The 27,182-nt window shown below is 41.7% G+C and overlaps 32 non-coding genes across 32 annotated transcripts; all 32 read left to right on the plus strand.

The window, feature by feature from the left end:
* Positions 1–1,134: 1,134 nt before the first annotated feature.
* TRNAI-UAU (transfer RNA isoleucine (anticodon UAU)) lies at positions 1,135–1,227 on the plus strand. The gene is given in 2 exon segments: positions 1,135–1,172; positions 1,192–1,227. It is a non-coding gene; the product is annotated as a tRNA-Ile (tRNA).
* A 1,455-nt stretch (positions 1,228–2,682) lies between these two features.
* Positions 2,683–2,775, plus strand: TRNAI-UAU (transfer RNA isoleucine (anticodon UAU)). Its single transcript is given in 2 exon segments — positions 2,683–2,720; positions 2,740–2,775. It is a non-coding gene; the product is annotated as a tRNA-Ile (tRNA).
* Positions 2,776–3,878: 1,103 nt separating this feature from the next.
* On the plus strand, positions 3,879–3,951 carry TRNAR-CCU (transfer RNA arginine (anticodon CCU)). The gene has a single exon. It is a non-coding gene; the product is annotated as a tRNA-Arg (tRNA).
* Positions 3,952–4,230: 279 nt separating this feature from the next.
* Positions 4,231–4,323, plus strand: TRNAI-UAU (transfer RNA isoleucine (anticodon UAU)). Its single transcript is given in 2 exon segments — positions 4,231–4,268; positions 4,288–4,323. It is a non-coding gene; the product is annotated as a tRNA-Ile (tRNA).
* Positions 4,324–5,426: 1,103 nt separating this feature from the next.
* Positions 5,427–5,499, plus strand: TRNAR-CCU (transfer RNA arginine (anticodon CCU)). The gene has a single exon. It is a non-coding gene; the product is annotated as a tRNA-Arg (tRNA).
* A 279-nt stretch (positions 5,500–5,778) lies between these two features.
* TRNAI-UAU (transfer RNA isoleucine (anticodon UAU)) lies at positions 5,779–5,871 on the plus strand. Its single transcript is given in 2 exon segments — positions 5,779–5,816; positions 5,836–5,871. It is a non-coding gene; the product is annotated as a tRNA-Ile (tRNA).
* Positions 5,872–6,974: 1,103 nt separating this feature from the next.
* Positions 6,975–7,047, plus strand: TRNAR-CCU (transfer RNA arginine (anticodon CCU)). The gene has a single exon. It is a non-coding gene; the product is annotated as a tRNA-Arg (tRNA).
* A 279-nt stretch (positions 7,048–7,326) lies between these two features.
* TRNAI-UAU (transfer RNA isoleucine (anticodon UAU)) lies at positions 7,327–7,419 on the plus strand. Its single transcript is given in 2 exon segments — positions 7,327–7,364; positions 7,384–7,419. It is a non-coding gene; the product is annotated as a tRNA-Ile (tRNA).
* Positions 7,420–8,522: 1,103 nt separating this feature from the next.
* Positions 8,523–8,595, plus strand: TRNAR-CCU (transfer RNA arginine (anticodon CCU)). The gene has a single exon. It is a non-coding gene; the product is annotated as a tRNA-Arg (tRNA).
* A 279-nt stretch (positions 8,596–8,874) lies between these two features.
* TRNAI-UAU (transfer RNA isoleucine (anticodon UAU)) lies at positions 8,875–8,967 on the plus strand. Its single transcript is given in 2 exon segments — positions 8,875–8,912; positions 8,932–8,967. It is a non-coding gene; the product is annotated as a tRNA-Ile (tRNA).
* A 1,455-nt stretch (positions 8,968–10,422) lies between these two features.
* TRNAI-UAU (transfer RNA isoleucine (anticodon UAU)) lies at positions 10,423–10,515 on the plus strand. Its single transcript is given in 2 exon segments — positions 10,423–10,460; positions 10,480–10,515. It is a non-coding gene; the product is annotated as a tRNA-Ile (tRNA).
* A 1,103-nt stretch (positions 10,516–11,618) lies between these two features.
* On the plus strand, positions 11,619–11,691 carry TRNAR-CCU (transfer RNA arginine (anticodon CCU)). The gene has a single exon. It is a non-coding gene; the product is annotated as a tRNA-Arg (tRNA).
* Positions 11,692–11,970: 279 nt separating this feature from the next.
* On the plus strand, positions 11,971–12,063 carry TRNAI-UAU (transfer RNA isoleucine (anticodon UAU)). Its single transcript is given in 2 exon segments — positions 11,971–12,008; positions 12,028–12,063. It is a non-coding gene; the product is annotated as a tRNA-Ile (tRNA).
* Positions 12,064–13,166: 1,103 nt separating this feature from the next.
* On the plus strand, positions 13,167–13,239 carry TRNAR-CCU (transfer RNA arginine (anticodon CCU)). Its single transcript has one exon. It is a non-coding gene; the product is annotated as a tRNA-Arg (tRNA).
* Positions 13,240–13,518: 279 nt separating this feature from the next.
* Positions 13,519–13,611, plus strand: TRNAI-UAU (transfer RNA isoleucine (anticodon UAU)). The gene is given in 2 exon segments: positions 13,519–13,556; positions 13,576–13,611. It is a non-coding gene; the product is annotated as a tRNA-Ile (tRNA).
* Positions 13,612–14,714: 1,103 nt separating this feature from the next.
* TRNAR-CCU (transfer RNA arginine (anticodon CCU)) lies at positions 14,715–14,787 on the plus strand. The gene has a single exon. It is a non-coding gene; the product is annotated as a tRNA-Arg (tRNA).
* A 279-nt stretch (positions 14,788–15,066) lies between these two features.
* On the plus strand, positions 15,067–15,159 carry TRNAI-UAU (transfer RNA isoleucine (anticodon UAU)). The gene is given in 2 exon segments: positions 15,067–15,104; positions 15,124–15,159. It is a non-coding gene; the product is annotated as a tRNA-Ile (tRNA).
* A 1,103-nt stretch (positions 15,160–16,262) lies between these two features.
* TRNAR-CCU (transfer RNA arginine (anticodon CCU)) lies at positions 16,263–16,335 on the plus strand. Its single transcript has one exon. It is a non-coding gene; the product is annotated as a tRNA-Arg (tRNA).
* Positions 16,336–16,614: 279 nt separating this feature from the next.
* Positions 16,615–16,707, plus strand: TRNAI-UAU (transfer RNA isoleucine (anticodon UAU)). The gene is given in 2 exon segments: positions 16,615–16,652; positions 16,672–16,707. It is a non-coding gene; the product is annotated as a tRNA-Ile (tRNA).
* Positions 16,708–17,810: 1,103 nt separating this feature from the next.
* Positions 17,811–17,883, plus strand: TRNAR-CCU (transfer RNA arginine (anticodon CCU)). The gene has a single exon. It is a non-coding gene; the product is annotated as a tRNA-Arg (tRNA).
* A 279-nt stretch (positions 17,884–18,162) lies between these two features.
* Positions 18,163–18,255, plus strand: TRNAI-UAU (transfer RNA isoleucine (anticodon UAU)). The gene is given in 2 exon segments: positions 18,163–18,200; positions 18,220–18,255. It is a non-coding gene; the product is annotated as a tRNA-Ile (tRNA).
* A 1,102-nt stretch (positions 18,256–19,357) lies between these two features.
* TRNAR-CCU (transfer RNA arginine (anticodon CCU)) lies at positions 19,358–19,430 on the plus strand. The gene has a single exon. It is a non-coding gene; the product is annotated as a tRNA-Arg (tRNA).
* Positions 19,431–19,709: 279 nt separating this feature from the next.
* Positions 19,710–19,802, plus strand: TRNAI-UAU (transfer RNA isoleucine (anticodon UAU)). Its single transcript is given in 2 exon segments — positions 19,710–19,747; positions 19,767–19,802. It is a non-coding gene; the product is annotated as a tRNA-Ile (tRNA).
* Positions 19,803–20,905: 1,103 nt separating this feature from the next.
* TRNAR-CCU (transfer RNA arginine (anticodon CCU)) lies at positions 20,906–20,978 on the plus strand. The gene has a single exon. It is a non-coding gene; the product is annotated as a tRNA-Arg (tRNA).
* Positions 20,979–21,257: 279 nt separating this feature from the next.
* Positions 21,258–21,350, plus strand: TRNAI-UAU (transfer RNA isoleucine (anticodon UAU)). The gene is given in 2 exon segments: positions 21,258–21,295; positions 21,315–21,350. It is a non-coding gene; the product is annotated as a tRNA-Ile (tRNA).
* A 1,103-nt stretch (positions 21,351–22,453) lies between these two features.
* On the plus strand, positions 22,454–22,526 carry TRNAR-CCU (transfer RNA arginine (anticodon CCU)). Its single transcript has one exon. It is a non-coding gene; the product is annotated as a tRNA-Arg (tRNA).
* A 279-nt stretch (positions 22,527–22,805) lies between these two features.
* TRNAI-UAU (transfer RNA isoleucine (anticodon UAU)) lies at positions 22,806–22,898 on the plus strand. The gene is given in 2 exon segments: positions 22,806–22,843; positions 22,863–22,898. It is a non-coding gene; the product is annotated as a tRNA-Ile (tRNA).
* Positions 22,899–24,000: 1,102 nt separating this feature from the next.
* Positions 24,001–24,073, plus strand: TRNAR-CCU (transfer RNA arginine (anticodon CCU)). Its single transcript has one exon. It is a non-coding gene; the product is annotated as a tRNA-Arg (tRNA).
* Positions 24,074–24,352: 279 nt separating this feature from the next.
* Positions 24,353–24,445, plus strand: TRNAI-UAU (transfer RNA isoleucine (anticodon UAU)). The gene is given in 2 exon segments: positions 24,353–24,390; positions 24,410–24,445. It is a non-coding gene; the product is annotated as a tRNA-Ile (tRNA).
* A 1,103-nt stretch (positions 24,446–25,548) lies between these two features.
* On the plus strand, positions 25,549–25,621 carry TRNAR-CCU (transfer RNA arginine (anticodon CCU)). The gene has a single exon. It is a non-coding gene; the product is annotated as a tRNA-Arg (tRNA).
* A 279-nt stretch (positions 25,622–25,900) lies between these two features.
* On the plus strand, positions 25,901–25,993 carry TRNAI-UAU (transfer RNA isoleucine (anticodon UAU)). The gene is given in 2 exon segments: positions 25,901–25,938; positions 25,958–25,993. It is a non-coding gene; the product is annotated as a tRNA-Ile (tRNA).
* A 1,103-nt stretch (positions 25,994–27,096) lies between these two features.
* Positions 27,097–27,169, plus strand: TRNAR-CCU (transfer RNA arginine (anticodon CCU)). The gene has a single exon. It is a non-coding gene; the product is annotated as a tRNA-Arg (tRNA).
* Positions 27,170–27,182: the final 13 nt, after the last annotated feature.

Below are 27,182 nucleotides of genomic sequence, written 5' to 3' on the forward strand. Positions count from 1 at the left end.
CATAATGAAAAGACAAGGGACCCTCTTTCCTTTGTCTACAAAAAGCAAGCACGTGGTTAAGATTTTGTCAGATCTAGAAAGCAAACGGTAGAACACAAACCATTCTTGATCACTCAGTCACAAGTGAATGTTTGATTGCTTTGGAAAAACAACCACTTATAGAACAAGTCAAGTCCCAGTTGCCTAATGGATAAGGCACTGGCCTCCTAAGCCAGGGATTGTGGCTTTAACGCCCATCTGTATTGTTTGCCTTTCCTCTGTCTCAAAGTAAAGCCATTGGCATGTTATGGTTCCAGATTATAAGTGCTCTTCTGGCTTCTTCACTGGGTACTTGTCCCAGCTTCTGAGCCGGCTCCATCACTGTTACGTACTGTTATGTGACGATGCGCTAATCCCTTGGCAGCAGCAACATAATTGTATGTGAGATGTCACCAAGGGTTTAAAGTAAAGCCATTAGCATGTTTTAGTTCAAGATTAAAAGTGCTCGACTAGGTTCTTCACTGGATACTTGTCCCAATACATATTAAGAGGTATTCAGTTTTTAAAGGGTTTTGTCACTCCATTAAGATTTCCTTCATCTGCATTAGAAATGTCCTGTTAGTGTGCAATTAGAACGACAATACAAGGGAACCTAGTCTTTTCTTAAAAAATCAAGCATGCGGTTAAGATTTTATCCGATTTGGAAAGCAAACGGTACAACACAAACCTTTCTCGCTCACTCATCACATGTGAATGTTTGCTTGCTTTGGAAAGAAAAAACCACGGCGCAGAGCAAGTTTACAGCCCCAGTGGCCTAATGGATAAGGCACTGGCCTCCTAGGCCAGGGATTGTGGGTTCAAGTCCTATCTGGGGTGTTTACCTTTCATCTTTCTTAAAGTTAAGCTGTTGCTGTTTTAGTTCCTGATTAAAAGTGCTCAACTGGCTTCATCCACTGGACTGATGCTTCTTTATATATTAATCAGAGAGAAGTAAATGACTTATTACTCACAGTATCTTGACTGACCGCTATCTTAAACGCTGTCGTGTTTTTGAAAATTGATGGAAAACAGACACGCTTGAGGAATCACTTCATCCCGCGGTGCAATCGGTCAGCACACGGTGGAAAACGGACACGCGTGCAGACATCAGTAAGAGCTCCAGTGGCGCAATCGGTCAGCGCACGGTACTTATAAAGCAGTAACTGTTGAGCAATGCCGAGGTTGTGAGTTCGAGCCTCACCTGGAGCACTCCTTTCTTGCCTTCTTGTGCTTTATTTAGACCTCCAGTGGAATAGCAAACTTACTCATGGCCCATGATCTATAAACATAATTGAAGGGGATACATGGAAGAGGTATACCGTTTTTAAGGGTGAGTCCCATCTGTGGTGTTTGCCTTTTCTCTTTCTTAAATAAAAGCCATTGGCATGTTTTAGTTCCAGATTAAAAGTGCTCAACTTGCTTCTTTACTGGATACTTGTCCCAATATATATTAAGAGGTATTTTTAAAGGTTTTGGCCCTCCAATAAGCTTTCCTTCATCTTTATTAGCAGAGTCCTGTAAGTGTGTGATCATAATGAAAAGACAAGGGACCCTCTTTCCCTTGTCTACAAAAAGCAAGCACGTGGTTAAGATTTTGTCAGATCTAGAAAGCAAACGGTAGAACACAAACCATTCTCGATCACTCAGTCACAAGTGAATGTTTGATTGCTTTGGAAAAACAACCACTTATAGAAAAAGTCAAGTCCCAGTTGCCTAATGGATAAGGCACTGGCCTCCTAAGCCAGGGATTGTGGCTTTAACGCCCATCTGTATTGTTTGCCTTTCCTCTGTCTCAAAGTAAAGCCATTGGCATGTTATGGTTCCAGATTATAAGTGCTCTTCTGGCTTCTTCACTGGGTACTTGTCCCAGCTTCTGAGCCGGCTCCATCACTGTTACGTACTGTTATGTGACGATGCGCTAATCCCTTGGCAGCAGCAACATAATTGTATGTGAGATGTCACCAAGGGTTTAAAGTAAAGCCATTAGCATGTTTTAGTTCAAGATTAAAAGTGCTCGACTAGGTTCTTCACTGGATACTTGTCCCAATACATATTAAGAGGTATTCAGTTTTTAAAGGGTTTTGTCACTCCATTAAGATTTCCTTCATCTGCATTAGAAATGTCCTGTTAGTGTGCAATTAGAACGACAATACAAGGGAACCTAGTCTTTTCTTAAAAAATCAAGCATGCGGTTAAGATTTTATCCGATTTGGAAAGCAAACGGTACAACACAAACCTTTCTCGCTCACTCATCACATGTGAATGTTTGCTTGCTTTGGAAAGAAAAAACCACGGCGCAGAGCAAGTTTACAGCCCCAGTGGCCTAATGGATAAGGCACTGGCCTCCTAGGCCAGGGATTGTGGGTTCAAGTCCTATCTGGGGTGTTTACCTTTCATCTTTCTTAAAGTTAAGCTGTTGCTGTTTTAGTTCCTGATTAAAAGTGCTCAACTGGCTTCATCCACTGGACTGATGCTTCTTTATATATTAATAAGAGAGAAGTAAATGACTTATTACTCACAGTATCTTGACTGACCGCTATCTTAAACGCTGTCGTGTTTTTGAAAATTGATGGAAAACAGACACGCTTGAGGAATCACTTCATCCCGCGGTGCAATCGGTCAGCACACGGTGGAAAACGGACACGCGTGCAGACATTAGTAAGAGCTCCAGTGGCGCAATCGGTCAGCGCACGGTACTTATAAAGCAGTAACTGTTGAGCAATGCCGAGGTTGTGAGTTCGAGCCTCACCTGGAGCACTCCTTTCTTGCCTTCTTGTGCTTTATTTAGACCTCCAGTGGAATAGCAAACTTACTCATGGCCCATGATCTATAAACATAATTGAAGGGGATACATGGAAGAGGTATACCGTTTTAAAGGGTGAGTCCCATCTGTGGTGTTTGCCTTTTCTATTTCTTAAATAAAAGCCATTGGCATGTTTTAGTTCCAGATTAAAAGTGCTCAACTTGCTTCTTTACTGGATACTTGTCCCAATATATATTAAGAGGTATTTTTAAAGGTTTTGGCCCTCCAATAAGCTTTCCTTCATCTTTATTAGCAGAGTCCTGTAAGTGTGTGATCATAATGAAAAGACAAGGGACCCTCTTTCCCTTGTCTACAAAAAGCAAGCACGTGGTTAAGATTTTGTCAGATCTAGAAAGCAAACGGTAGAACACAAACCATTCTCGATCACTCAGTCACAAGTGAATGTTTGATTGCTTTGAAAAAACAACCACTTATAGAAAAAGTCAAGCCCCAGTTGCCTAATGGATAAGGCACTGGCCTCCTAAGCCAGGGATTGTGGCTTTAACGCCCATCTGTATTGTTTGCCTTTCCTCTGTCTCAAAGTAAAGCCATTGGCATGTTATGGTTCCAGATTATAAGTGCTCTTCTGGCTTCTTCACTGGGTACTTGTCCCAGCTTCTGAGCCGGCTCCATCACTGTTACGTACTGTTATGTGACAATGCGCTAATCCCTTGGCAGCAGCAACATAATTGTATGTGAGATGTCACCAAGGGTTTAAAGTAAAGCCATTAGCATGTTTTAGTTCAAGATTAAAAGTGCTCGACTAGGTTCTTCACTGGATACTTGTCCCAATACATATTAAGAGGTATTCAGTTTTTAAAGGGTTTTGTCACTCCATTAAGATTTCCTTCATCTGCATTAGAAATGTCCTGTTAGTGTGCAATTAGAACCACAATACAAGGGAACCTAGTCTTTTCTTAAAAAATCAAGCATGCGGTTAAGATTTTATCCGATTTGGAAAGCAAACGGTACAACACAAACCTTTCTCGCTCACTCATCACATGTGAATGTTTGCTTGCTTTGGAAAGAAAAAACCACGGCGCAGAGCAAGTTTACAGCCCCAGTGGCCTAATGGATAAGGCACTGGCCTCCTAGGCCAGGGATTGTGGGTTCAAGTCCCATCTGGGGTGTTTACCTTTCATCTTTCTTAAAGTTAAGCTGTTGCTGTTTTAGTTCCTGATTAAAAGTGCTCAACTGGCTTCATCCACTGGACTGATGCTTCATTATATATTAATCAGAGAGAAGTAAATGACTTATTACTCACAGTATCTTGACTGACCGCTATCTTAAACGCTGTCGTGTTTTTGAAAATTGATGGAAAACAGACACGCTTGAGGAATCACTTCATCCCGCGGTGCAATCGGTCAGCACACGGTGGAAAACTGACACGCGTGCAGACTTCAGTAAGAGCTCCAGTGGCGCAATCGGTCAGTTCACGGTACTTATAAAGCAGTAACTGTTGAGCAATGCCGAGGTTGTGAGTTCGAGCCTCACCTGGAGCACTCCTTTCTTGCCTTCTTGTGCTTTATTTAGACCTCCAGTGGAATAGCAAACTTACTCATGGCCCATGATCTATAAACATAATTGAAGGGGATACATGGAAGAGGTATACCGTTTTTAAGGGTGAGTCCCATCTGTGGTGTTTGCCTTTTCTCTTTCTTAAATAAAAGCCATTGGCATGTTTTAGTTCCAGATTAAAAGTGCTCAACTTGCTTCTTTACTGGATACTTGTCCCAATATATATTAAGAGGTATTTTTAAAGGTTTTGGCCCTCCAATAAGCTTTCCTTCATCTTTATTAGCAGAGTCCTGTAAGTGTGTGATCATAATGAAAAGACAAGGGACCCTCTTTCCCTTGTCTACAAAAAGCAATCACGTGGTTAAGATTTTGTCAGATCTAGAAAGCAAACGGTAGAACACAAACCATTCTCGATCACTCAGTCACAAGTGAATGTTTGATTGCTTTGGAAAAACAACCACTTATAGAAAAAGTAAAGTCCCAGTTGCCTAATGGATAAGGCACTGGCCTCCTAAGCCAGGGATTGTGGCTTTAACGCCCATCTGTATTGTTTGCCTTTCCTCTGTCTCAAAGTAAAGCCATTGGCATGTTATGGTTCCAGATTATAAGTGCTCTTCTGGCTTCTTCACTGGGTACTTGTCCCAGCTTCTGGGCCGGCTCCATCACTGTTACGTACTGTTATGTGACGATGCGCTAATCCCTTGGCAGCAGCAACATAATTGTATGTGAGATGTCACCAAGGGTTTAAAGTAAAGCCATTAGCATGTTTTAGTTCAAGATTAAAAGTGCTCGACTAGGTTCTTCACTGGATACTTATCTCAATACATATTAAGAGGTATTCAGTTTTTAAAGGGTTTTGTCACTCCATTAAGATTTCCTTCATCTGCATTAGAAATGTCCTGTTAGTGTGCAATTAGAACGACAATACAAGGGAACCTAGTCTTTTCTTAAAAAAACAAGCATGCGGTTAAGATTTTATCCGATTTGGAAAGCAAACGGTACAACACAAACCTTTCTCGCTCACTCATCACATGTGAATGTTTGCTTGCTTTGGAAAGAAAAAACCACGGCGCAGAGCAAATTTACAGCCCCAGTGGCCTAATGGATAAGGCACTGGCCTCCTAAGCCAGGGATTGTGGGTTCAAGTCCCATCTGGGGTGTTTACCTTTCATCTTTCTTAAAGTTAAGCTGTTGCTGTTTTAGTTCCTGATTAAAAGTGCTCAACTGGCTTCATCCACTGGACTGATGCTTCTTTATATATTAATAAGAGAGAAGTAAATGACTTATTACTCACAGTATCTTGACTGACCGCTATCTTAAACGCTGTCGTGTTTTTGAAAATTGATGGAAAACAGACACGCTTGAGGAATCACTTCATCCCGCGGTGCAATCGGTCAGCACACGGTGGAAAACTGACACGCGTGCAGACATCAGTAAGAGCTCCAGTGGCGCAATCGGTCAGTTCACGGTACTTATAAAGCAGTAACTGTTGAGCAATGCCGAGGTTGTGAGTTCGAGCCTCACCTGGAGCACTCCTTTCTTGCCTTCTTGTGCTTTATTTAGACCTCCAGTGGAATAGCAAACTTACTCATGGCCCATGATCTATAAACATAATTGAAGGGGATACATGGAAGAGGTATACCGTTTTTAAGGGTGAGTCCCATCTGTGGTGTTTGCCTTTTCTCTTTCTTAAATAAAAGCCATTGGCATGTTTTAGTTCCAGATTAAAAGTGCTCAACTTGCTTCTTTACTGGATACTTGTCCCAATATATATTAAGAGGTATTTTTAAAGGTTTTGGCCCTCCAATAAGCTTTCCTTCATCTTTATTAGCAGAGTCCTGTAAGTGTGTGATCATAATGAAAAGACAAGGGACCCTCTTTCCTTTGTCTACAAAAAGCAAGCACGTGGTTAAGATTTTGTCAGATCTAGAAAGCAAACGGTAGAACACAAACCATTCTTGATCACTCAGTCACAAGTGAATGTTTGATTGCTTTGGAAAAACAACCACTTATAGAACAAGTCAAGTCCCAGTTGCCTAATGGATAAGGCACTGGCCTCCTAAGCCAGGGATTGTGGCTTTAACGCCCATCTGTATTGTTTGCCTTTCCTCTGTCTCAAAGTAAAGCCATTGGCATGTTATGGTTCCAGATTATAAGTGCTCTTCTGGCTTCTTCACTGGGTACTTGTCCCAGCTTCTGAGCCGGCTCCATCACTGTTACGTACTGTTATGTGACGATGCGCTAATCCCTTGGCAGCAGCAACATAATTGTATGTGAGATGTCACCAAGGGTTTAAAGTAAAGCCATTAGCATGTTTTAGTTCAAGATTAAAAGTGCTCGACTAGGTTCTTCACTGGATACTTGTCCCAATACATATTAAGAGGTATTCAGTTTTTAAAGGGTTTTGTCACTCCATTAAGATTTCCTTCATCTGCATTAGAAATGTCCTGTTAGTGTGCAATTAGAACGACAATACAAGGGAACCTAGTCTTTTCTTAAAAAATCAAGCATGCGGTTAAGATTTTATCCGATTTGGAAAGCAAACGGTACAACACAAACCTTTCTCGCTCACTCATCACATGTGAATGTTTGCTTGCTTTGGAAAGAAAAAACCACGGCGCAGAGCAAATTTACAGCCCCAGTGGCCTAATGGATAAGGCACTGGCCTCCTAAGCCAGGGATTGTGGGTTCAAGTCCCATCTGGGGTGTTTACCTTTCATCTTTCTTAAAGTTAAGCTGTTGCTGTTTTAGTTCCTGATTAAAAGTGCTCAACTGGCTTCATCCACTGGACTGATGCTTCTTTATATATTAATAAGAGAGAAGTAAATGACTTATTACTCACAGTATCTTGACTGACCGCTATCTTAAACGCTGTCGTGTTTTTGAAAATTGATGGAAAACAGACACGCTTGAGGAATCACTTCATCCCGCGGTGCAATCGGTCAGCACACGGTGGAAAACTGACACGCGTGCAGACTTCAGTAAGAGCTCCAGTGGCGCAATCGGTCAGTTCACGGTACTTATAAAGCAGTAACTGTTGAGCAATGCCGAGGTTGTGAGTTCGAGCCTCACCTGGAGCACTCCTTTCTTGCCTTCTTGTGCTTTATTTAGACCTCCAGTGGAATAGCAAACTTACTCATGGCCCATGATCTATAAACATAATTGAAGGGGATACATGGAAGAGGTATACCGTTTTTAAGGGTGAGTCCCATCTGTGGTGTTTGCCTTTTCTCTTTCTTAAATAAAAGCCATTGGCATGTTTTAGTTCCAGATTAAAAGTGCTCAACTTGCTTCTTTACTGGATACTTGTCCCAATATATATTAAGAGGTATTTTTAAAGGTTTTGGCCCTCCAATAAGCTTTCCTTCATCTTTATTAGCAGAGTCCTGTAAGTGTGTGATCATAATGAAAAGACAAGGGACCCTCTTTCCCTTGTCTACAAAAAGCAATCACGTGGTTAAGATTTTGTCAGATCTAGAAAGCAAACGGTAGAACACAAACCATTCTCGATCACTCAGTCACAAGTGAATGTTTGATTGCTTTGGAAAAACAACCACTTATAGAAAAAGTAAAGTCCCAGTTGCCTAATGGATAAGGCACTGGCCTCCTAAGCCAGGGATTGTGGCTTTAACGCCCATCTGTATTGTTTGCCTTTCCTCTGTCTCAAAGTAAAGCCATTGGCATGTTATGGTTCCAGATTATAAGTGCTCTTCTGGCTTCTTCACTGGGTACTTGTCCCAGCTTCTGGGCCGGCTCCATCACTGTTACGTACTGTTATGTGACGATGCGCTAATCCCTTGGCAGCAGCAACATAATTGTATGTGAGATGTCACCAAGGGTTTAAAGTAAAGCCATTAGCATGTTTTAGTTCAAGATTAAAAGTGCTCGACTAGGTTCTTCACTGGATACTTATCTCAATACATATTAAGAGGTATTCAGTTTTTAAAGGGTTTTGTCACTCCATTAAGATTTCCTTCATCTGCATTAGAAATGTCCTGTTAGTGTGCAATTAGAACGACAATACAAGGGAACCTAGTCTTTTCTTAAAAAAACAAGCATGCGGTTAAGATTTTATCCGATTTGGAAAGCAAACGGTACAACACAAACCTTTCTCGCTCACTCATCACATGTGAATGTTTGCTTGCTTTGGAAAGAAAAAACCACGGCGCAGAGCAAATTTACAGCCCCAGTGGCCTAATGGATAAGGCACTGGCCTCCTAAGCCAGGGATTGTGGGTTCAAGTCCCATCTGGGGTGTTTACCTTTCATCTTTCTTAAAGTTAAGCTGTTGCTGTTTTAGTTCCTGATTAAAAGTGCTCAACTGGCTTCATCCACTGGACTGATGCTTCTTTATATATTAATAAGAGAGAAGTAAATGACTTATTACTCACAGTATCTTGACTGACCGCTATCTTAAACGCTGTCGTGTTTTTGAAAATTGATGGAAAACAGACACGCTTGAGGAATCACTTCATCCCGCGGTGCAATCGGTCAGCACACGGTGGAAAACTGACACGCGTGCAGACATCAGTAAGAGCTCCAGTGGCGCAATCGGTCAGTTCACGGTACTTATAAAGCAGTAACTGTTGAGCAATGCCGAGGTTGTGAGTTCGAGCCTCACCTGGAGCACTCCTTTCTTGCCTTCTTGTGCTTTATTTAGACCTCCAGTGGAATAGCAAACTTACTCATGGCCCATGATCTATAAACATAATTGAAGGGGATACATGGAAGAGGTATACCGTTTTTAAGGGTGAGTCCCATCTGTGGTGTTTGCCTTTTCTCTTTCTTAAATAAAAGCCATTGGCATGTTTTAGTTCCAGATTAAAAGTGCTCAACTTGCTTCTTTACTGGATACTTGTCCCAATATATATTAAGAGGTATTTTTAAAGGTTTTGGCCCTCCAATAAGCTTTCCTTCATCTTTATTAGCAGAGTCCTGTAAGTGTGTGATCATAATGAAAAGACAAGGGACCCTCTTTCCTTTGTCTACAAAAAGCAAGCACGTGGTTAAGATTTTGTCAGATCTAGAAAGCAAACGGTAGAACACAAACCATTCTTGATCACTCAGTCACAAGTGAATGTTTGATTGCTTTGGAAAAACAACCACTTATAGAACAAGTCAAGTCCCAGTTGCCTAATGGATAAGGCACTGGCCTCCTAAGCCAGGGATTGTGGCTTTAACGCCCATCTGTATTGTTTGCCTTTCCTCTGTCTCAAAGTAAAGCCATTGGCATGTTATGGTTCCAGATTATAAGTGCTCTTCTGGCTTCTTCACTGGGTACTTGTCCCAGCTTCTGAGCCGGCTCCATCACTGTTACGTACTGTTATGTGACGATGCGCTAATCCCTTGGCAGCAGCAACATAATTGTATGTGAGATGTCACCAAGGGTTTAAAGTAAAGCCATTAGCATGTTTTAGTTCAAGATTAAAAGTGCTCGACTAGGTTCTTCACTGGATACTTGTCCCAATACATATTAAGAGGTATTCAGTTTTTAAAGGGTTTTGTCACTCCATTAAGATTTCCTTCATCTGCATTAGAAATGTCCTGTTAGTGTGCAATTAGAACGACAATACAAGGGAACCTAGTCTTTTCTTAAAAAATCAAGCATGCGGTTAAGATTTTATCCGATTTGGAAAGCAAACGGTACAACACAAACCTTTCTCGCTCACTCATCACATGTGAATGTTTGCTTGCTTTGGAAAGAAAAAACCACGGCGCAGAGCAAGTTTACAGCCCCAGTGGCCTAATGGATAAGGCACTGGCCTCCTAGGCCAGGGATTGTGGGTTCAAGTCCTATCTGGGGTGTTTACCTTTCATCTTTCTTAAAGTTAAGCTGTTGCTGTTTTAGTTCCTGATTAAAAGTGCTCAACTGGCTTCATCCACTGGACTGATGCTTCTTTATATATTAATCAGAGAGAAGTAAATGACTTATTACTCACAGTATCTTGACTGACCGCTATCTTAAACGCTGTCGTGTTTTTGAAAATTGATGGAAAACAGACACGCTTGAGGAATCACTTCATCCCGCGGTGCAATCGGTCAGCACACGGTGGAAAACGGACACGCGTGCAGACATCAGTAAGAGCTCCAGTGGCGCAATCGGTCAGCGCACGGTACTTATAAAGCAGTAACTGTTGAGCAATGCCGAGGTTGTGAGTTCGAGCCTCACCTGGAGCACTCCTTTCTTGCCTTCTTGTGCTTTATTTAGACCTCCAGTGGAATAGCAAACTTACTCATGGCCCATGATCTATAAACATAATTGAAGGGGATACATGGAAGAGGTATACCGTTTTTAAGGGTGAGTCCCATCTGTGGTGTTTGCCTTTTCTCTTTCTTAAATAAAAGCCATTGGCATGTTTTAGTTCCAGATTAAAAGTGCTCAACTTGCTTCTTTACTGGATACTTGTCCCAATATATATTAAGAGGTATTTTTAAAGGTTTTGGCCCTCCAATAAGCTTTCCTTCATCTTTATTAGCAGAGTCCTGTAAGTGTGTGATCATAATGAAAAGACAAGGGACCCTCTTTCCCTTGTCTACAAAAAGCAAGCACGTGGTTAAGATTTTGTCAGATCTAGAAAGCAAACGGTAGAACACAAACCATTCTCGATCACTCAGTCACAAGTGAATGTTTGATTGCTTTGGAAAAACAACCACTTATAGAAAAAGTCAAGTCCCAGTTGCCTAATGGATAAGGCACTGGCCTCCTAAGCCAGGGATTGTGGCTTTAACGCCCATCTGTATTGTTTGCCTTTCCTCTGTCTCAAAGTAAAGCCATTGGCATGTTATGGTTCCAGATTATAAGTGCTCTTCTGGCTTCTTCACTGGGTACTTGTCCCAGCTTCTGAGCCGGCTCCATCACTGTTACGTACTGTTATGTGACGATGCGCTAATCCCTTGGCAGCAGCAACATAATTGTATGTGAGATGTCACCAAGGGTTTAAAGTAAAGCCATTAGCATGTTTTAGTTCAAGATTAAAAGTGCTCGACTAGGTTCTTCACTGGATACTTGTCCCAATACATATTAAGAGGTATTCAGTTTTTAAAGGGTTTTGTCACTCCATTAAGATTTCCTTCATCTGCATTAGAAATGTCCTGTTAGTGTGCAATTAGAACCACAATACAAGGGAACCTAGTCTTTTCTTAAAAAATCAAGCATGCGGTTAAGATTTTATCCGATTTGGAAAGCAAACGGTACAACACAAACCTTTCTCGCTCACTCATCACATGTGAATGTTTGCTTGCTTTGGAAAGAAAAAACCACGGCGCAGAGCAAGTTTACAGCCCCAGTGGCCTAATGGATAAGGCACTGGCCTCCTAGGCCAGGGATTGTGGGTTCAAGTCCCATCTGGGGTGTTTACCTTTCATCTTTCTTAAAGTTAAGCTGTTGCTGTTTTAGTTCCTGATTAAAAGTGCTCAACTGGCTTCATCCACTGGACTGATGCTTCTTTATATATTAATCAGAGAGAAGTAAATGACTTATTACTCACAGTATCTTGACTGACCGCTATCTTAAACGCTGTCGTGTTTTTGAAAATTGATGGAAAACAGACACGCTTGAGGAATCACTTCATCCCGCGGTGCAATCGGTCAGCACACGGTGGAAAACGGACACGCGTGCAGACATCAGTAAGAGCTCCAGTGGCGCAATCGGTCAGCGCACGGTACTTATAAAGCAGTAACTGTTGAGCAATGCCGAGGTTGTGAGTTCGAGCCTCACCTGGAGCACTCCTTTCTTGCCTTCTTGTGCTTTATTTAGACCTCCAGTGGAATAGCAAACTTACTCATGGCCCATGATCTATAAACATAATTGAAGGGGATACATGGAAGAGGTATACCGTTTTTAAGGGTGAGTCCCATCTGTGGTGTTTGCCTTTTCTATTTCTTAAATAAAAGCCATTGGCATGTTTTAGTTCCAGATTAAAAGTGCTCAACTTGCTTCTTTACTGGATACTTGTCCCAATATATATTAAGAGGTATTTTTAAAGGTTTTGGCCCTCCAATAAGCTTTCCTTCATCTTTATTAGCAGAGTCCTGTAAGTGTGTGATCATAATGAAAAGACAAGGGACCCTCTTTCCCTTGTCTACAAAAAGCAAGCACGTGGTTAAGATTTTGTCAGATCTAGAAAGCAAACGGTAGAACACAAACCATTCTCGATCACTCAGTCACAAGTGAATGTTTGATTGCTTTGGAAAAACAACCACTTATAGAAAAAGTCAAGCCCCAGTTGCCTAATGGATAAGGCACTGGCCTCCTAAGCCAGGGATTGTGGCTTTAACGCCCATCTGTATTGTTTGCCTTTCCTCTGTCTCAAAGTAAAGCCATTGGCATGTTATGGTTCCAGATTATAAGTGCTCTTCTGGCTTCTTCACTGGGTACTTGTCCCAGCTTCTGAGCCGGCTCCATCACTGTTACGTACTGTTATGTGACGATGCGCTAATCCCTTGGCAGCAGCAACATAATTGTATGTGAGATGTCACCAAGGGTTTAAAGTAAAGCCATTAGCATGTTTTAGTTCAAGATTAAAAGTGCTCGACTAGGTTCTTCACTGGATACTTGTCCCAATACATATTAAGAGGTATTCAGTTTTTAAAGGGTTTTGTCACTCCATTAAGATTTCCTTCATCTGCATTAGAAATGTCCTGTTAGTGTGCAATTAGAACGACAATACAAGGGAACCTAGTCTTTTCTTAAAAAAACAAGCATGCGGTTAAGATTTTATCCGATTTGGAAAGCAAACGGTACAACACAAACCTTTCTCGCTCACTCATCACATGTGAATGTTTGCTTGCTTTGGAAAGAAAAAACCACGGCGCAGAGCAAATTTACAGCCCCAGTGGCCTAATGGATAAGGCACTGGCCTCCTAAGCCAGGGATTGTGGGTTCAAGTCCCATCTGGGGTGTTTACCTTTCATCTTTCTTAAAGTTAAGCTGTTGCTGTTTTAGTTCCTGATTAAAAGTGCTCAACTGGCTTCATCCACTGGACTGATGCTTCTTTATATATTAATAAGAGAGAAGTAAATGACTTATTACTCACAGTATCTTGACTGACCGCTATCTTAAACGCTGTCGTGTTTTTGAAAATTGATGGAAAACAGACACGCTTGAGGAATCACTTCATCCCGCGGTGCAATCGGTCAGCACACGGTGGAAAACTGACACGCGTGCAGACTTCAGTAAGAGCTCCAGTGGCGCAATCGGTCAGTTCACGGTACTTATAAAGCAGTAACTGTTGAGCAATGCCGAGGTTGTGAGTTCGAGCCTCACCTGGAGCACTCCTTTCTTGCCTTCTTGTGCTTTATTTAGACCTCCAGTGGAATAGCAAACTTACTCATGGCCCATGATCTATAAACATAATTGAAGGGGATACATGGAAGAGGTATACCGTTTTTAAGGGTGAGTCCCATCTGTGGTGTTTGCCTTTTCTCTTTCTTAAATAAAAGCCATTGGCATGTTTTAGTTCCAGATTAAAAGTGCTCAACTTGCTTCTTTACTGGATACTTGTCCCAATATATATTAAGAGGTATTTTTAAAGGTTTTGGCCCTCCAATAAGCTTTCCTTCATCTTTATTAGCAGAGTCCTGTAAGTGTGTGATCATAATGAAAAGACAAGGGACCCTCTTTCCCTTGTCTACAAAAAGCAATCACGTGGTTAAGATTTTGTCAGATCTAGAAAGCAAACGGTAGAACACAAACCATTCTCGATCACTCAGTCACAAGTGAATGTTTGATTGCTTTGGAAAAACAACCACTTATAGAAAAAGTAAAGTCCCAGTTGCCTAATGGATAAGGCACTGGCCTCCTAAGCCAGGGATTGTGGCTTTAACGCCCATCTGTATTGTTTGCCTTTCCTCTGTCTCAAAGTAAAGCCATTGGCATGTTATGGTTCCAGATTATAAGTGCTCTTCTGGCTTCTTCACTGGGTACTTGTCCCAGCTTCTGGGCCGGCTCCATCACTGTTACGTACTGTTATGTGACGATGCGCTAATCCCTTGGCAGCAGCAACATAATTGTATGTGAGATGTCACCAAGGGTTTAAAGTAAAGCCATTAGCATGTTTTAGTTCAAGATTAAAAGTGCTCGACTAGGTTCTTCACTGGATACTTATCTCAATACATATTAAGAGGTATTCAGTTTTTAAAGGGTTTTGTCACTCCATTAAGATTTCCTTCATCTGCATTAGAAATGTCCTGTTAGTGTGCAATTAGAACGACAATACAAGGGAACCTAGTCTTTTCTTAAAAAAACAAGCATGCGGTTAAGATTTTATCCGATTTGGAAAGCAAACGGTACAACACAAACCTTTCTCGCTCACTCATCACATGTGAATGTTTGCTTGCTTTGGAAAGAAAAAACCACGGCGCAGAGCAAATTTACAGCCCCAGTGGCCTAATGGATAAGGCACTGGCCTCCTAAGCCAGGGATTGTGGGTTCAAGTCCCATCTGGGGTGTTTACCTTTCATCTTTCTTAAAGTTAAGCTGTTGCTGTTTTAGTTCCTGATTAAAAGTGCTCAACTGGCTTCATCCACTGGACTGATGCTTCTTTATATATTAATAAGAGAGAAGTAAATGACTTATTACTCACAGTATCTTGACTGACCGCTATCTTAAACGCTGTCGTGTTTTTGAAAATTGATGGAAAACAGACACGCTTGAGGAATCACTTCATCCCGCGGTGCAATCGGTCAGCACACGGTGGAAAACTGACACGCGTGCAGACATCAGTAAGAGCTCCAGTGGCGCAATCGGTCAGTTCACGGTACTTATAAAGCAGTAACTGTTGAGCAATGCCGAGGTTGTGAGTTCGAGCCTCACCTGGAGCACTCCTTTCTTGCCTTCTTGTGCTTTATTTAGACCTCCAGTGGAATAGCAAACTTACTCATGGCCCATGATCTATAAACATAATTGAAGGGGATACATGGAAGAGGTATACCGTTTTTAAGGGTGAGTCCCATCTGTGGTGTTTGCCTTTTCTCTTTCTTAAATAAAAGCCATTGGCATGTTTTAGTTCCAGATTAAAAGTGCTCAACTTGCTTCTTTACTGGATACTTGTCCCAATATATATTAAGAGGTATTTTTAAAGGTTTTGGCCCTCCAATAAGCTTTCCTTCATCTTTATTAGCAGAGTCCTGTAAGTGTGTGATCATAATGAAAAGACAAGGGACCCTCTTTCCCTTGTCTACAAAAAGCAAGCACGTGGTTAAGATTTTGTCAGATCTAGAAAGCAAACGGTAGAACACAAACCATTCTCGATCACTCAGTCACAAGTGAATGTTTGATTGCTTTGGAAAAACAACCACTTATAGAAAAAGTAAAGTCCCAGTTGCCTAATGGATAAGGCACTGGCCTCCTAAGCCAGGGATTGTGGCTTTAACGCCCATCTGTATTGTTTGCCTTTCCTCTGTCTCAAAGTAAAGCCATTGGCATGTTATGGTTCCAGATTATAAGTGCTCTTCTGGCTTCTTCACTGGGTACTTGTCCCAGCTTCTGGGCCGGCTCCATCACTGTTACGTACTGTTATGTGACGATGCGCTAATCCCTTGGCAGCAGCAACATAATTGTATGTGAGATGTCACCAAGGGTTTAAAGTAAAGCCATTAGCATGTTTTAGTTCAAGATTAAAAGTGCTCGACTAGGTTCTTCACTGAATACTTGTCCCAATACATATTAAGAGGTATTCAGTTTTTAAAGGGTTTTGTCACTCCATTAAGATTTCCTTCATCTGCATTAGAAATGTCCTGTTAGTGTGCAATTAGAACGACAATACAAGGGAACCTAGTCTTTTCTTAAAAAAACAAGCATGCGGTTAAGATTTTATCCGATTTGGAAAGCAAACGGTACAACACAAACCTTTCTCGCTCACTCATCACATGTGAATGTTTGCTTGCTTTGGAAAGAAAAAAACACGGCGCAGAGCAAGTTTACAGCCCCAGTGGCCTAATGGATAAGGCACTGGCCTCCTAAGCCAGGGATTGTGGGTTCAAGTCCCATCTGGGGTGTTTACCTTTCTTCTTTCTTAAAGTTAAGCTGTTGCTGTTTTAGTTCCTGATTAAAAGTGCTCAACTGGCTTCATCCACTGGACTGATGCTTCTGTATATATTAATAAGAGAGAAGTAAATGACTTATTACTCACAGTATCTTGACTGACCGCTATCTTAAACGCTGTCGTGTTTTTGAAAATTGATGGAAAACAGACACGCTTGAGGAATCACTTCATCCTGCGGTGCAATCGGTCAGCACACGGTGGAAAACGGACACGCGTGCAGACATCAGTAAGAGCTCCAGTGGCGCAATCGGTCAGCGCACGGTACTTATAAAGCAGTAACTGTTGAGCAATGCCGAGGTTGTGAGTTCGAGCCTCACCTGGAGCACTCCTTTCTTGCCTTCTTGTGCTTTATTTAGACCTCCAGTGGAATAGCAAACTTACTCATGGCCCATGATCTATAAACATAATTGAAGGGGATACATGGAAGAGGTATACCGTTTTTAAGGGTGAGTCCCATCTGTGGTGTTTGCCTTTTCTCTTTCTTAAATAAAAGCCATTGGCATGTTTTAGTTCCAGATTAAAAGTGCTCAACTTGCTTCTTTACTGGATACTTGTCCCAATATATATTAAGAGGTATTTTTAAAGGTTTTGGCCCTCTAATAAGCTTTCCTTCATCTTTATTAGCAGAGTCCTGTAAGTGTGTGATCATAATGAAAAGACAAGGGACCCTCTTTCCCTTGTCTACAAAAAGCAAGCACGTGGTTACGATTTTGTCAGATCTAGAAAGCAAACGGTAGAACACAAACCATTCTCGATCACTCAGTCACAAGTGAATGTTTGATTGCTTTGGAAAAACAACCACTTATAGAAAAAGTCAAGTCCCAGTTGCCTAATGGATAAGGCACTGGCCTCCTAAGCCAGGGATTGTGGCTTTAACGCCCATCTGTATTGTTTGCCTTTCCTCTGTCTCAAAGTAAAGCCATTGGCATGTTATGGTTCCAGATTATAAGTGCTCTTCTGGCTTCTTCACTGGGTACTTGTCCCAGCTTCTGAGCCGGCTCCATCACTGTTACGTACTGTTATGTGACGATGCGCTAATCCCTTGGCAGCAGCAACATAATTGTATGTGAGATGTCACCAAGGGTTTAAAGTAAAGCCATTAGCATGTTTTAGTTCAAGATTAAAAGTGCTCGACTAGGTTCTTCACTGGATACTTGTCCCAATACATATTAAGAGGTATTCAGTTTTTAAAGGGTTTTGTCACTCCATTAAGATTTCCTTCATCTGCATTAGAAATGTCCTGTTAGTGTGCAATTAGAACGACAATACAAGGGAACCTAGTCTTTTCTTAAAAAATCAAGCATGCGGTTAAGATTTTATCCGATTTGGAAAGCAAACGGTACAACACAAACCTTTCTCGCTCACTCATCACATGTGAATGTTTGCTTGCTTTGGAAAGAAAAAACCACGGCGCAGAGCAAGTTTACAGCCCCAGTGGCCTAATGGATAAGGCACTGGCCTCCTAGGCCAGGGATTGTGGGTTCAAGTCCCATCTGGGGTGTTTACCTTTCATCTTTCTTAAAGTTAAGCTGTTGCTGTTTTAGTTCCTGATTAAAAGCGCTCAACTGGCTTCATCCACTGGACTGATGCTTCTTTATATATTAATCAGAGAGAAGTAAATGACTTATTACTCACAGTATCTTGACTGACCGCTATCTTAAACGCTGTCGTGTTTTTGAAAATTGATGGAAAACAGACACGCTTGAGGAATCACTTCATCCCGCGGTGCAATCGGTCAGCACACGGTGGAAAACGGACACGCGTGCAGACATCAGTAAGAGCTGCAGTGGCGCAATCGGTCAGCGCACGGTACTTATAAAGCAGTAACTGTTGAGCAATGCCGAGGTTGTGAGTTCGAGCCTCACCTGGAGCACTCCTTTCTTGCCTTCTTGTGCTTTATTTAGACCTCCAGTGGAATAGCAAACTTACTCATGGCCCATGATCTATAAACATAATTGAAGGGGATACATGGAAGAGGTATACCGTTTTTAAGGGTGAGTCCCATCTGTGGTGTTTGCCTTTTCTCTTTCTTAAATAAAAGCCATTGGCATGTTTTAGTTCCAGATTAAAAGTGCTCAACTTGCTTCTTTACTGGATACTTGTCCCAATATATATTAAGAGGTATTTTTAAAGGTTTTGGCCCTCCAATAAGCTTTCCTTCATCTTTATTAGCAGAGTCCTGTAAGTGTGTGATCATAATGAAAAGACAAGGGACCCTCTTTCCCTTGTCTACAAAAAGCAAGCACGTGGTTAAGATTTTGTCAGATCTAGAAAGCAAACGGTAGAACACAAACCATTCTCGATCACTCAGTCACAAGTGAATGTTTGATTGCTTTGGAAAAACAACCACTTATAGAAAAAGTAAAGTCCCAGTTGCCTAATGGATAAGGCACTGGCCTCCTAAGCCAGGGATTGTGGCTTTAACGCCCATCTGTATTGTTTGCCTTTCCTCTGTCTCAAAGTAAAGCCATTGGCATGTTATGGTTCCAGATTATAAGTGCTCTTCTGGCTTCTTCACTGGGTACTTGTCCCAGCTTCTGGGCCGGCTCCATCACTGTTACGTACTGTTATGTGACGATGCGCTAATCCCTTGGCAGCAGCAACATAATTGTATGTGAGATGTCACCAAGGGTTTAAAGTAAAGCCATTAGCATGTTTTAGTTCAAGATTAAAAGTGCTCGACTAGGTTCTTCACTGGATACTTGTCCCAATACATATTAAGAGGTATTCAGTTTTTAAAGGGTTTTGTCACTCCATTAAGATTTCCTTCATCTGCATTAGAAATGTCCTGTTAGTGTGCAATTAGAACGACAATACAAGGGAACCTAGTCTTTTCTTAAAAAAACAAGCATGCGGTTAAGATTTTATCCGATTTGGAAAGCAAACGGTACAACACAAACCTTTCTCGCTCACTCATCACATGTGAATGTTTGCTTGCTTTGGAAAGAAAAACCACGGCGCAGAGCAAGTTTACAGCCCCAGTGGCCTAATGGATAAGGCACTGGCCTCCTAAGCCAGGGATTGTGGGTTCAAGTCCCATCTGGGGTGTTTACCTTTCTTCTTTCTTAAAGTTAAGCTGTTGCTGTTTTAGTTCCTGATTAAAAGTGCTCAACTGGCTTCATCCACTGGACTGATGCTTCTTTATATATTAATAAGAGAGAAGTAAATGACTTATTACTCACAGTATCTTGACTGACCGCTATCTTAAACGCTGTCGTGTTTTTGAAAATTGATGGAAAACAGACACGCTTGAGGAATCACTTCATCCCGCGGTGCAATCGGTCAGCACACGGTGGAAAACGGACACGCGTGCAGACATCAGTAAGAGCTCCAGTGGCGCAATTGGTCAGCGCACGGTACTTATAAAGCAGTAACTGTTGAGCAATGCCGAGGTTGTGAGTTCGAGCCTCACCTGGAGCACTCCTTTCTTGCCTTCTTGTGCTTTATTTAGACCTCCAGTGGAATAGCAAACTTACTCATGGCCCATGATCTATAAACATAATTGAAGGGGATACATGGAAGAGGTATACCGTTTTTAAGGGTGAGTCCCATCTGTGGTGTTTGCCTTTTCTCTTTCTTAAATAAAAGCCATTGGCATGTTTTAGTTCCAGATTAAAAGTGCTCAACTTGCTTCTTTACTGGATACTTGTCCCAATATATATTAAGAGGTATTTTTAAAGGTTTTGGCCCTCCAATAAGCTTTCCTTCATCTTTATTAGCAGAGTCCTGTAAGTGTGTGATCATAATGAAAAGACAAGGGACCCTCTTTCCCTTGTCTACAAAAAGCAAGCACGTGGTTAAGATTTTGTCAGATCTAGAAAGCAAACGGTAGAACACAAACCATTCTCGATCACTCAGTCACAAGTGAATGTTTGATTGCTTTGGAAAAACAACCACTTATAGAAAAAGTAAAGTCCCAGTTGCCTAATGGATAAGGCACTGGCCTCCTAAGCCAGGGATTGTGGCTTTAACGCCCATCTGTATTGTTTGCCTTTCCTCTGTCTCAAAGTAAAGCCATTGGCATGTTATGGTTCCAGATTATAAGTGCTCTTCTGGCTTCTTCACTGGGTACTTGTCCCAGCTTCTGGGCCGGCTCCATCACTGTTACGTACTGTTATGTGACGATGCGCTAATCCCTTGGCAGCAGCAACATAATTGTATGTGAGATGTCACCAAGGGTTTAAAGTAAAGCCATTAGCATGTTTTAGTTCAAGATTAAAAGTGCTCGACTAGGTTCTTCACTGGATACTTGTCCCAATACATATTAAGAGGTATTCAGTTTTTAAAGGGTTTTGTCACTCCATTAAGATTTCCTTCATCTGCATTAGAAATGTCCTGTTAGTGTGCAATTAGAACGACAATACAAGGGAACCTAGTCTTTTCTTAAAAAAACAAGCATGCGGTTAAGATTTTATCCGATTTGGAAAGCAAACGGTACAACACAAACCTTTCTCGCTCACTCATCACATGTGAATGTTTGCTTGCTTTGGAAAGAAAAAACCACGGCGCAGAGCAAGTTTACAGCCCCAGTGGCCTAATGGATAAGGCACTGGCCTCCTAAGCCAGGGATTGTGGGTTCAAGTCCCATCTGGGGTGTTTACCTTTCTTCTTTCTTAAAGTTAAGCTGTTGCTGTTTTAGTTCCTGATTAAAAGTGCTCAACTGGCTTCATCCACTGGACTGATGCTTCTTTATATATTAATAAGAGAGAAGTAAATGACTTATTACTCACAGTATCTTGACTGACCGCTATCTTAAACGCTGTCGTGTTTTTGAAAATTGATGGAAAACAGACACGCTTGAGGAATCACTTCATCCCGCGGTGCAATCGGTCAGCACACGGTGGAAAACGGACACGCGTGCAGACATCAGTAAGAGCTCCAGTGGCGCAATCGGTCAGCGCACGGTACTTATAAAGCAGTAACTGTTGAGCAATGCCGAGGTTGTGAGTTCGAGCCTCACCTGGAGCACTCCTTTCTTGCCTTCTTGTGCTTTATTTAGACCTCCAGTGGAATAGCAAACTTACTCATGGCCCATGATCTATAAACATAATTGAAGGGGATACATGGAAGAGGTATACCGTTTTTAAGGGTGAGTCCCATCTGTGGTGTTTGCCTTTTCTCTTTCTTAAATAAAAGCCATTGGCATGTTTTAGTTCCAGATTAAAAGTGCTCAACTTGCTTCTTTACTGGATACTTGTCCCAATATATATTAAGAGGTATTTTTAAAGGTTTTGGCCCTCCAATAAGCTTTCCTTCATCTTTATTAGCAGAGTCCTGTAAGTGTGTGATCATAATGAAAAGACAAGGGACCCTCTTTCCCTTGTCTACAAAAAGCAAGCACGTGGTTAAGATTTTGTCAGATCTAGAAAGCAAACGGTAGAACACAAACCATTCTCGATCACTCAGTCACAAGTGAATGTTTGATTGCTTTGGAAAAACAACCACTTATAGAAAAAGTCAAGTCCCAGTTGCCTAATGGATAAGGCACTGGCCTCCTAAGCCAGGGATTGTGGCTTTAACGCCCATCTGTATTGTTTGCCTTTCCTCTGTCTCAAAGTAAAGCCATTGGCATGTTATGGTTCCAGATTATAAGTGCTCTTCTGGCTTCTTCACTGGGTACTTGTCCCAGCTTCTGGGCCGGCTCCATCACTGTTACGTACTGTTATGTGACGATGCGCTAATCCCTTGGCAGCAGCAACATAATTGTATGTGAGATGTCACCAAGGGTTTAAAGTAAAGCCATTAGCATGTTTTAGTTCAAGATTAAAAGTGCTCGACTAGGTTCTTCACTGGATACTTGTCCCAATACATATTAAGAGGTATTCAGTTTTTAAAGGGTTTTGTCACTCCATTAAGATTTCCTTCATCTGCATTAGAAATGTCCTGTTAGTGTGCAATTAGAACGACAATACAAGGGAACCTAGTCTTTTCTTAAAAAAACAAGCATGCGGTTAAGATTTTATCCGATTTGGAAAGCAAACGGTACAACACAAACCTTTCTCGCTCACTCATCACATGTGAATGTTTGCTTGCTTTGGAAAGAAAAAACCACGACGCAGAGCAAGTTTACAGCCCCAGTGGCCTAATGGATAAGGCACTGGCCTCCTAAGCCAGGGATTGTGGGTTCAAGTCCCATCTGGGGTGTTTACCTTTCTTCTTTCTTAAAGTTAAGCTGTTGCTGTTTTAGTTCCTGATTAAAAGTGCTCAACTGGCTTCATCCACTGGACTGATGCTTCTTTATATATTAATAAGAGAGAAGTAAATGACTTATTACTCACAGTATCTTGACTGACCGCTATCTTAAACGCTGTCGTGTTTTTGAAAATTGATGGAAAACAGACACGCTTGAGGAATCACTTCATCCCGCGGTGCAATCGGTCAGCACACGGTGGAAAACGGACACGCGTGCAGACATCAGTAAGAGCTCCAGTGGCGCAATCGGTCAGCGCACGGTACTTATAAAGCAGTAACTGTTGAGCAATGCCGAGGTTGTGAGTTCGAGCCTCACCTGGAACACTCCTTTCTTGCCTTCTTGTGCTTTATTTAGACCTCCAGTGGAATAGCAAACTTACTCATGGCCCATGATCTATAAACATAATTGAAGGGGATACATGGAAGAGGTATACCGTTTTTAAGGGTGAGTCCCATCTGTGGTGTTTGCCTTTTCTCTTTCTTAAATAAAAGCCATTGGCATGTTTTAGTTCCAGATTAAAAGTGCTCAACTTGCTTCTTTACTGGATACTTGTCCCAATATATATTAAGAGGTATTTTTAAAGGTTTTGGCCCTCTAATAAGCTTTCCTTCATCTTTATTAGCAGAGTCCTGTAAGTGTGTGATCATAATGAAAAGACAAGGGAACCTCTTTCCCTTGTCTACAAAAAGCAAGCACGTGGTTACGATTTTGTCAGATCTAGAAAGCAAACGGTAGAACACAAACCATTCTCGATCACTCAGTCACAAGTGAATGTTTGATTGCTTTGGAAAAACAACCACTTATAGAAAAAGTCAAGTCCCAGTTGCCTAATGGATAAGGCACTGGCCTCCTAAGCCAGGGATTGTGGCTTTAACGCCCATCTGTATTGTTTGCCTTTCCTCTGTCTCAAAGTAAAGCCATTGGCATGTTATGGTTCCAGATTATAAGTGCTCTTCTGGCTTCTTCACTGGGTACTTGTCCCAGCTTCTGGGCCGGCTCCATCACTGTTACGTACTGTTATGTGACGATGCGCTAATCCCTTGGCAGCAGCAACATAATTGTATGTGAGATGTCACCAAGGGTTTAAAGTAAAGCCATTAGCATGTTTTAGTTCAAGATTAAAAGTGCTCGACTAGGTTCTTCACTGGATACTTGTCCCAATACATATTAAGAGGTATTCAGTTTTTAAAGGGTTTTGTCACTCCATTAAGATTTCCTTCATCTGCATTAGAAATGTCCTGTTAGTGTGCAATTAGAACGACAATACAAGGGAACCTAGTCTTTTCTTAAAAAAACAAGCATGCGGTTAAGATTTTATCCGATTTGGAAAGCAAACGGTACAACACAAACCTTTCTCGCTCACTCATCACATGTGAATGTTTGCTTGCTTTGGAAAGAAAAACCACGGCGCAGAGCAAGTTTACAGCCCCAGTGGCCTAATGGATAAGGCACTGGCCTCCTAAGCCAGGGATTGTGGGTTCAAGTCCCATCTGGGGTGTTTACCTTTCTTCTTTCTTAAAGTTAAGCTGTTGCTGTTTTAGTTCCTGATTAAAAGTGCTCAACTGGCTTCATCCACTGGACTGATGCTTCTTTATATATTAATAAGAGAGAAGTAAATGACTTATTACTCACAGTATCTTGACTGACCGCTATCTTAAACGCTGTCGTGTTTTTGAAAATTGATGGAAAACAGACACGCTTGAGGAATCACTTCATCCCGCGGTGCAATCGGTCAGCACACGGTGGAAAACGGACACGCGTGCAGACATCAGTAAGAGCTCCAGTGGCGCAATTGGTCAGCGCACGGTACTTATAAAGCAGTAACTGTTGAGCAATGCCGAGGTTGTGAGTTCGAGCCTCACCTGGAGCACTCCTTTCTTGCCTTCTTGTGCTTTATTTAGACCTCCAGTGGAATAGCAAACTTACTCATGGCCCATGATCTATAAACATAATTGAAGGGGATACATGGAAGAGGTATACCGTTTTTAAGGGTGAGTCCCATCTGTGGTGTTTGCCTTTTCTCTTTCTTAAATAAAAGCCATTGGCATGTTTTAGTTCCAGATTAAAAGTGCTCAACTTGCTTCTTTACTGGATACTTGTCCCAATATATATTAAGAGGTATTTTTAAAGGTTTTGGCCCTCCAATAAGCTTTCCTTCATCTTTATTAGCAGAGTCCTGTAAGTGTGTGATCATAATGAAAAGACAAGGGACCCTCTTTCCCTTGTCTACAAAAAGCAAGCACGTGGTTAAGATTTTGTCAGATCTAGAAAGCAAACGGTAGAACACAAACCATTCTCGATCACTCAGTCACAAGTGAATGTTTGATTGCTTTGGAAAAACAACCACTTATAGAAAAAGTAAAGTCCCAGTTGCCTAATGGATAAGGCACTGGCCTCCTAAGCCAGGGATTGTGGCTTTAACGCCCATCTGTATTGTTTGCCTTTCCTCTGTCTCAAAGTAAAGCCATTGGCATGTTATGGTTCCAGATTATAAGTGCTCTTCTGGCTTCTTCACTGGGTACTTGTCCCAGCTTCTGGGCCGGCTCCATCACTGTTACGTACTGTTATGTGACGATGCGCTAATCCCTTGGCAGCAGCAACATAATTGTATGTGAGATGTCACCAAGGGTTTAAAGTAAAGCCATTAGCATGTTTTAGTTCAAGATTAAAAGTGCTCGACTAGGTTCTTCACTGGATACTTGTCCCAATACATATTAAGAGGTATTCAGTTTTTAAAGGGTTTTGTCACTCCATTAAGATTTCCTTCATCTGCATTAGAAATGTCCTGTTAGTGTGCAATTAGAACGACAATACAAGGGAACCTAGTCTTTTCTTAAAAAAACAAGCATGCGGTTAAGATTTTATCCGATTTGGAAAGCAAACGGTACAACACAAACCTTTCTCGCTCACTCATCACATGTGAATGTTTGCTTGCTTTGGAAAGAAAAAACCACGACGCAGAGCAAGTTTACAGCCCCAGTGGCCTAATGGATAAGGCACTGGCCTCCTAAGCCAGGGATTGTGGGTTCAAGTCCCATCTGGGGTGTTTACCTTTCTTCTTTCTTAAAGTTAAGCTGTTGCTGTTTTAGTTCCTGATTAAAAGTGCTCAACTGGCTTCATCCACTGGACTGATGCTTCTTTATATATTAATAAGAGAGAAGTAAATGACTTATTACTCACAGTATCTTGACTGACCGCTATCTTAAACGCTGTCGTGTTTTTGAAAATTGATGGAAAACAGACACGCTTGAGGAATCACTTCATCCCGCGGTGCAATCGGTCAGCACACGGTGGAAAACGGACACGCGTGCAGACATCAGTAAGAGCTCCAGTGGCGCAATCGGTCAGCGCACGGTACTTATAAAGCAGTAACTGTTGAGCAATGCCGAGGTTGTGAGTTCGAGCCTCACCTGGAACACTCCTTTCTTGCCTTCTTGTGCTTTATTTAGACCTCCAGTGGAATAGCAAACTTACTCATGGCCCATGATCTATAAACATAATTGAAGGGGATACATGGAAGAGGTATACCGTTTTTAAGGGTGAGTCCCATCTGTGGTGTTTGCCTTTTCTCTTTCTTAAATAAAAGCCATTGGCATGTTTTAGTTCCAGATTAAAAGTGCTCAACTTGCTTCTTTACTGGATACTTGTCCCAATATATATTAAGAGGTATTTTTAAAGGTTTTGGCCCTCTAATAAGCTTTCCTTCATCTTTATTAGCAGAGTCCTGTAAGTGTGTGATCATAATGAAAAGACAAGGGAACCTCTTTCCCTTGTCTACAAAAAGCAAGCACGTGGTTACGATTTTGTCAGATCTAGAAAGCAAACGGTAGAACACAAACCATTCTCGATCACTCAGTCACAAGTGAATGTTTGATTGCTTTGGAAAAACAACCACTTATAGAAAAAGTCAAGTCCCAGTTGCCTAATGGATAAGGCACTGGCCTCCTAAGCCAGGGATTGTGGCTTTAACGCCCATCTGTATTGTTTGCCTTTCCTCTGTCTCAAAGTAAAGCCATTGGCATGTTATGGTTCCAGATTATAAGTGCTCTTCTGGCTTCTTCACTGGGTACTTGTCCCAGCTTCTGAGCCGGCTCCATCACTGTTACGTACTGTTATGTGACGATGCGCTAATCCCTTGGCAGCAGCAACATAATTGTATGTGAGATGTCACCAAGGGTTTAAAGTAAAGCCATTAGCATGTTTTAGTTCAAGATTAAAAGTGCTCGACTAGGTTCTTCACTGGATACTTGTCCCAATACATATTAAGAGGTATTCAGTTTTTAAAGGGTTTTGTCACTCCATTAAGATTTCCTTCATCTGCATTAGAAATGTCCTGTTAGTGTGCAATTAGAACGACAATACAAGGGAACCTAGTCTTTTCTTAAAAAATCAAGCATGCGGTTAAGATTTTATCCGATTTGGAAAGCAAACGGTACAACACAAACCTTTCTCGCTCACTCATCACATGTGAATGTTTGCTTGCTTTGGAAAGAAAAAACCACGGCGCAGAGCAAGTTTACAGCCCCAGTGGCCTAATGGATAAGGCACTGGCCTCCTAGGCCAGGGATTGTGGGTTCAAGTCCCATCTGGGGTGTTTACCTTTCATC

Source organism: Rhinoderma darwinii, chromosome 3 (genome assembly GCF_050947455.1).
Source record: "Rhinoderma darwinii isolate aRhiDar2 chromosome 3, aRhiDar2.hap1, whole genome shotgun sequence".
NCBI lineage: Eukaryota > Metazoa > Chordata > Amphibia > Anura > Rhinodermatidae > Rhinoderma > Rhinoderma darwinii.